Raw genomic sequence first — 7,361 nt, 5'->3', positions numbered from 1 at the left:
CATGCCCGTGTCCTACACACGTGTTGAATTTCTAAAATTTATTTTCCATTTCAAACCTACGGGGGTTTTCACACGGCCAAGCACACTCCTGTTTAGTCGCCGGTGTCCAAAAATTTGAGCATTCTGTTTCTGACGTTAGCATGCATTTAGAGGCACATGGCCAAGGCATACACCCGAGTGCTAGACCGTGCCCTCCACACAGTTGAGACACACAGCCGTGTCTCTACTCGTGTGTTTACTACCATGCATTCTGACTTAAAATTTTTAGGTGCAGAGGACACACGGCCATACCACAAGCCCATGGGGCGATCTGTGTCACACACGGCCTATACACACGCCGTGTCTCTACCCATGTGGACCTTGTTAGGCCATTTTCCAAGCCTTTGGTCACCTCTATGATAAACCATAATATATACATATTTTTATCCCATGCTTGGCATATTTATGGATGATTTATTATTAGTTTTATTGAATTTGATGCTCTTAATCCTATAATTTCATGTTTTATACTCAGGAGAGCATAGGAAAGTGAAAATAGCAAGAAATAAGCCAAAAACTGACAAAATAGGCTGATTTCAGTGTTCCACACTGTAACGCCCCTAACCCGAATCTGTCACTGGAATAGAGTTACAGAGCATTACTGGAGTTATCGATTTATTTATCAGATATTTTATTATTTCATCTAATATTCATATTTGGAGCCAATTAAAATCAAACATATTGTCCCTTAAACGTACTTATTTTTCTCGATATGTTTTACTTGAATTTATTACTCGTGTCACTATACTTAATTTTCTTGTATCAACGTATCAAAGATAATCACATATTTACATGTCATGATAAATATCATTCTCTTGCCATTTTATCATAAACATAAATCAGGTAATTCATTATATCGAAAATACAATTCAAGTTACACTAACTTACCTTGTTACTTGTTCATATTTATAATTTCATTAATCTGATATCTTTTCTTTTCCACGTTCAAGTCTCATATTCGAGTCATCCGAATCTTTATAAATAAACTTGATCGTCGTTTTCATTTATTTCATGTTCTAATACGTTCAATTAATACTTTAAATAAAATTACCATTTTACCCCTAAACTTTTAATTAATGACGATTTCATCCTTAGGCTCAAAAAAAATTCTTGAAATTTAATCATTATTTCCAACACTTATTCTCATACAAATTGATAACAACCCATGAACTCTATAAAATATCAAAATTTTCCATAATTTCAACACTTTCCAATTCAATCCTTAAAACATGGTTTTCCCGATCTTGAACTAAATTAATAATTTTTGTTCAATTTTGAAATTTTAAATAATAAAATAATTCATTTCATGCAAATCAGTCATTTCTAACATTTTTACAAAATTGCCCATAAAGTTTTACTTTTATTCAATTTACTCCCTGAGCCTAAAACATGCAAATTAGCCATGCTAGCTGAATATTCATACATATTTTCCTCCTCCTCCTCCTCTCCATTCCACATCCTTAATTTACTTAACTTGCTATAAATAACATTATCAATAATTCACTATTTACTTATATGTATATTCAAAACTATCCATTTGAGTCATAGTCACTAAATTATTTATATCTTGAGCTAAAGAACTCAAAATTAAGATCTTATAATTTTCCATGAAACTAGACTTACATATCTTCTTACCATAAAATTTTCAGAATTTTTGGTTTAGCCAATAAGTTTAGTTTATTCTTTAAAATCACCTTTGTTTCGCTTTTCGACAGCTTCGACCCTTCTTCAAGAAAATTAATTATCTCCTCATACAGAATTCGAATGATGTTCCCGTTTGTACTCTTGAAAATGTACTCATTCAGGATTCTAAAAATATAAATTTAAGCCCATAATTATTTTTCTAAAATTTTTGATGATTTTCCAAAGTCAAAACAGGGGAACCCGAAATCATTCTGACCTTGTCTAACTAAATTTATTATATCTCAAAATTTACAATTTCATTGCTTACACTGTTTCTTCTATGAAAAACTATACTAAATTTAATTTAATTTAATTTCATATTTTATTCAACTTCTAATTCAATTTCCACAATTTTTTGTGATTTTTCAAAGTTAGACTACTGCTGCTGTCCAAAACTGTTTTAGTGCAAGATATTAATTACCATGTTTATAACACCTTTTTTTTCTTTCTCTACACTATTTCTCATCACTTTCTCTTATTTTCTCTACACTAACATGTCAAGAACATAGGACCATTTGTAAGGAAACTCTACATTAACATCAATCCCATGCTTTTTCAATAGTATCAAACTTAAAAATATATTGAAATCATGATGTTCTTACCTTGTTCTATTGATTTCAATCTTCATCTTGATTTTATCTCTCCTTCAGCTTCCATTTCTTGAATCCAACTTGATATTCTAACTTCCCATAGTCTCCTTAACATTTTTCTCTCTTGGTAGCTATGGAAATTCTTTTGATTTTTAGGTGAAAATGGTGAATTTTTTGTAAAATGACTAAATTGTAAAGAAAAGAAAATTTTCTTTCTTTTCTTCTTTTCCAACGTTGGTTGCATGGAATGATGGATGGCGTTGTCCCCTCTCTTTTTTTTTTCTTTCCATACACATATATATATACTAAATAAAATAATAAAATAATAATAAATATCTTATTAAAATATTAAATAAATAATAATTATCTAATTAAATAATTATAAAATATCACCAACATCATCATTACTTTCTAGATTTCTCTCTCTTCCAATTGACCATTTTGCCCTTTCTGATCTTTTAAAACTTTATTCTTGACTCATCACTTAATTTGTAAAAACTACAATTTAGTCCCTCATAATTCTTCACCTATTCAATTTCGTCCTAATTCATCAATTTTCCTTGGTTTCTAGATCATTCCAACCTTAAAATATTTTCACTATTAGTCCTTCAACTTTTTCATATTTACACTTCAACCCCTTAAATTTTGAGTATTTACTCTTAGGCAAAAAACTTTTCTCACTTTTACAATTTAGTCCTTTCTTGAATTAATATGTCATAATATACTTTCCAATGACATAACTCAAATTTCCTCTTCTTGTCACTTTATTTCGTTATTTTACTATATAAAGGATAATATCTTACTGTAAAAATTTTCGGGGTGTTACACACACAACCTAAGCACTTCCACACAGGTAATCCACATGCCCGTGTTAGACACACGGACAGGCCACACGATCATTTGTCATGGCCGTGTCGACAATAAACCACGTCAGAATTGCACTCGGCCTGAACACCTTCACACGGGCATGGCACACGGTCGTGTCCCTATCGAGCCCAAGTCTAATTCTATTCGGAAAAGGCTAATTTTGGGCATTCTAAAGTCTATATAAACACCCTAGAAGAGGATCAAAGGGGACGAAGAGCAAAGAATAGAAAATACTCGAAGACAGCCATTGGAATTAGCTCGGAAGTAGGGATTACTTCAAGACTAAAGATCTCCATTCAATTTCTACCGAAGTTTTTGGGTTTCTTATGTTTTGTTATTTTCCTAATTTTGAGATGTTTTGCCTATCGTTATGAACTAAACTCCCTAAATACCCAAGGGAGATGAAACCTAAGACAGATCTTATTATTATTTGAATTATATTATAAATACTTTTCTTATTCTTAGTTATGAGTTTTAATCCTTGCTTTAATATTCCAGAATTTTAATTCAAGTTTTTATGTGCTTATTCAGTGGAGCAAAAATCCCTATTTAAGAGTAAATCTCCCATAATTGAGCAGAGTTGCATGCAATCCTAAAGATAGGACGACATAAATCTGTCAGATTAGAGTCAAATCTAATAAGGGAGTCCATAGACCGAGTTAATGCGACAATAGGGGTTTTAATTAGAAAGAGATTTCGATTAATCAACCTAGAGTCAGTTGTTTTTAGTCTCGAAAGAGATATTAACATAAGATAGGGATTTCTACGGATTAAGTCAAGTGAATAAATCGTCTAATTCAAAACTAATAAGTGAAGTCTAGGTGAATTCTTCCTTGGTATTGTCTTCTCCATCGGTTTTCCAAAAGATTTTCCAACTTTAATATCTGTCGTGTTCATAGTTAATTAGAAAATTAATCTTAGTTAAAAAAACATCCCTTTAATTCATAGGCTAGATAATAAAAAGATAGTAATTACTAGTACTTTTAGTCCTTGTGGATACGATATTTTCGGTCTCACCATAACTATACTACTGATCGATAGGTGCGCTTGCCTTAGTAGAATTTTTAGTTAGTTTAGCGACCATCACTCTATCAACCCCATACTCTTATAGGTTCCCATAATACATAACAAGGCCTAATTATACATCTTGAATGACCTTGACAAACCTCATTGCATGTAAACCTCATCTCATTGGTTTTACACAGCTAGGTTATTCCCTTTGTATTAAGGATTTTTATGCCTTAAAATACTTTTAAGATTGGCTCATTATTATTACTCATTGCCAATTATGACCCAGTCATCCCATGTGATTTGGTCACATTACATGTATGGAAATGTGGTAGGCCATATTTCATCCTCACTAACATAATTGAACATAAACATGCACAAATTTGTAAGTCATAACCAACATCAAAATGAGTCAATTCCTATAGCCATATACAAGTGAACATGTATACCTTTACAAGCCTTCATAGTGGCAAATCAAATGACACATATAACAAAAATAAACAAAATCCCTATACATACCACTGAACAAAATAAATGTATCTATATACCAAAGCAGGAAAAGATGATAGTGTGTTGACTCTCCAACCGTCTTCCAATCTTTACGAGTCCTCGAGCTCTAAAAAACGGGAAAAGAGAGGGGTAAGCATTTACACGCTTAGTAAGCCCGAATAACTGGAAAGTAAAATTACCGACTAATTAGCATACAACCATATTAGGCAATAAAACCAACGAACAAGGAATGGTTTCCCTATCACATGCACCCAATCAACAAGTTAGTCACATAACAATCCGCCGTGTAATTTGTCTTAGATGAGCTCATCATCCAACATTTTCATATATATATATATATATCTCATGTTAATCCCGTTCAGTTTCTCGGAAATCTCAATGGATTATCCATTTACTGTCAAGTCATAAGAGTGATCATCTCATGTACGCACTCCCGCGAACCTCGCATCTTACAACGGGATTACCAGTCCAGGCTAAATCCCTAGTAATATCAACTCATAAGGTGATGTCGGGATTACCAGTCCAAGCAAAATCCCTTATAACAAAAAACACCCTTAATGAGTTCAGATCTGAATTACCAGTCCAGGCTAAATTCAGACCCTAATCGGATTACCCGTCCGGGAAAAATCCACAATGCACACATATTCTTCAGGAGACTCGACCACTCAAGGAACACCCTTCAGGGCTAGATCCTTTCTATATTTGAGATCAACAGATTACCCTTCTGGGCTAAATCCTTTCTACAACACATGCAGGATCTCAATTCACATGTAAATCATAGTTTACCTATAAGTCTTCTTTTTTTAACCTCAACCGAGACATTTATCATCATGTCATTAATAACACATTACATGGATTTTCATGCCATCATCAAATACAATATTCATACATTCATAAAACATGCAATTAGGTATATTATGAGTTTACTTTAGGTTATTCGAACTTACCTGGTATTGGTCTCGGTTTCGCATTTCGATTATCTTGAAACCTTTCATTTTCCTAGATCGACCTCTAGAATTTGTTCCTCAGGGTCTATAACAATAAAAATGAATCATTAATACCTCACATTATTCCTTTCGAGTCTAAATTTCACCCTCAGACAAAATGACCATTTTGCCCCTAACCTTTCATATTTTTACGATTTAGTCCCTAGACTCGTATAATGAAATGCATGCAATTTCTACATTACCCAAGCCTAGCTGAATGTTCTTTCCTCTTACGGCAGCCCACATTTTTCCATTATTTCACATTTCTACCACATATTTTACACATTTTACAAAAAGGTCATTTTAGGGATTTTTCATTAAAATCACCTAGGAAAAGATGTTTCACACACATCCAACTTTCATATTCCTCCATAAAACATTAAAGAATAAACATGTCACACATGGGTCACTTTGCAAACATGAACCCTAACTTAAAATATGGGTAGAAATGGAGAGAGTAAGCTACTAGGATTTCAAAAATGTAGAGAACATTAAAAACGGGGCTTGGAAGCACTTACTATTGAGCTTGAAAATGTTGAAAACCCTAGCTATGGAGGGCTTGAGAATTTCAGCTGGATGAGGGAGAAGAATGGCTGATTTTTGCCTTCATTTTCCTATTTTATTTCATTAATTAGCCAAATGGCATGCCCATTTTTGTCCAAAAACTTAGAAATTGGGAAAATTGCTCTTTAAGACCTTCTAATTAATAATATAAAGCAATTTCATACAAATTTCTTCTAGAATCCAAGTTTTGCAATTTATTCGAATTGGTCCTTATTTTCCAATTGCACACCCTACTCATAAAATTTCTTCATGAAACTTTAGCACATGCATATTCTCATATTCTAGACCTCATAATAATCATAAAATAAATATTTCAATGTCAGATTTGTGGTCCTGAAACCACTGTTTCGACTATGCCCTATTTCAGGATGTTACATAGGAAGTAATCATAGGTGAGACAAGATTGGGAGATAAGTTGAACTGAGTAAGTCGTAGTTATCCTGGTTAAGAAATTGAGTTCAGAAGATAACCGAGTATCAACCAATCGATTAATTAGTTAGAGATCGAGAGGTAATAATTGGTTGATCAGTAGCTAATCTACCCTAAAACCCTAATTTAAAGTTAATTACAAACCCTGAAATGAGTTAATAATCCTGAAATGATATTTTTACACTTTTGAAAGCTAACAAGAATGAAATTTGTTAAATATTTTGAAGAGAACTCAAAATAGCAAGAGAAAATTTTTTATTTAATTTCAAGAAAACTGACGCTACAATAAAAATAAAGAAACTAACAACCATTAACTAACTAAGTAAAGCATAGAAACCCTAGAAAATTAAAAATGGTGAAAGGAATAAAAGAGAAGACAAAAATATGATAAAAGAGCCTCTCTTTTTTTTTTTGTTTGGATCTAATAGCCTTTTATACAGCAAATTCTATAACCCTAACATTTGATAAAAATGCACTTAGAAAGAAGGATTTTACTTAAGTTGATGCTAGATACAAAATTGCCCCTGCATTATTTTCACCCCGTCAAACTTCAATGTATGGACACCCAAGATTTGGTATCACAACATCCTCGGTAGAAGGCACAATCTTGGCTTAAGCATTCTTGAAGCCTAGGTGATGTCGCTCTTTCACTTCAACCATAAGCTGTGAGTCGCAACCTTGAAGG

The sequence above is a fragment of the Gossypium arboreum genome, chromosome 3 (genome assembly GCF_025698485.1).
Source record: "Gossypium arboreum isolate Shixiya-1 chromosome 3, ASM2569848v2, whole genome shotgun sequence".
Taxonomy (NCBI): domain Eukaryota; kingdom Viridiplantae; phylum Streptophyta; class Magnoliopsida; order Malvales; family Malvaceae; genus Gossypium; species Gossypium arboreum.
The sequence above is the reverse complement of the archived record's forward strand: the minus strand, read 5'-3'. Positions refer to the sequence as shown.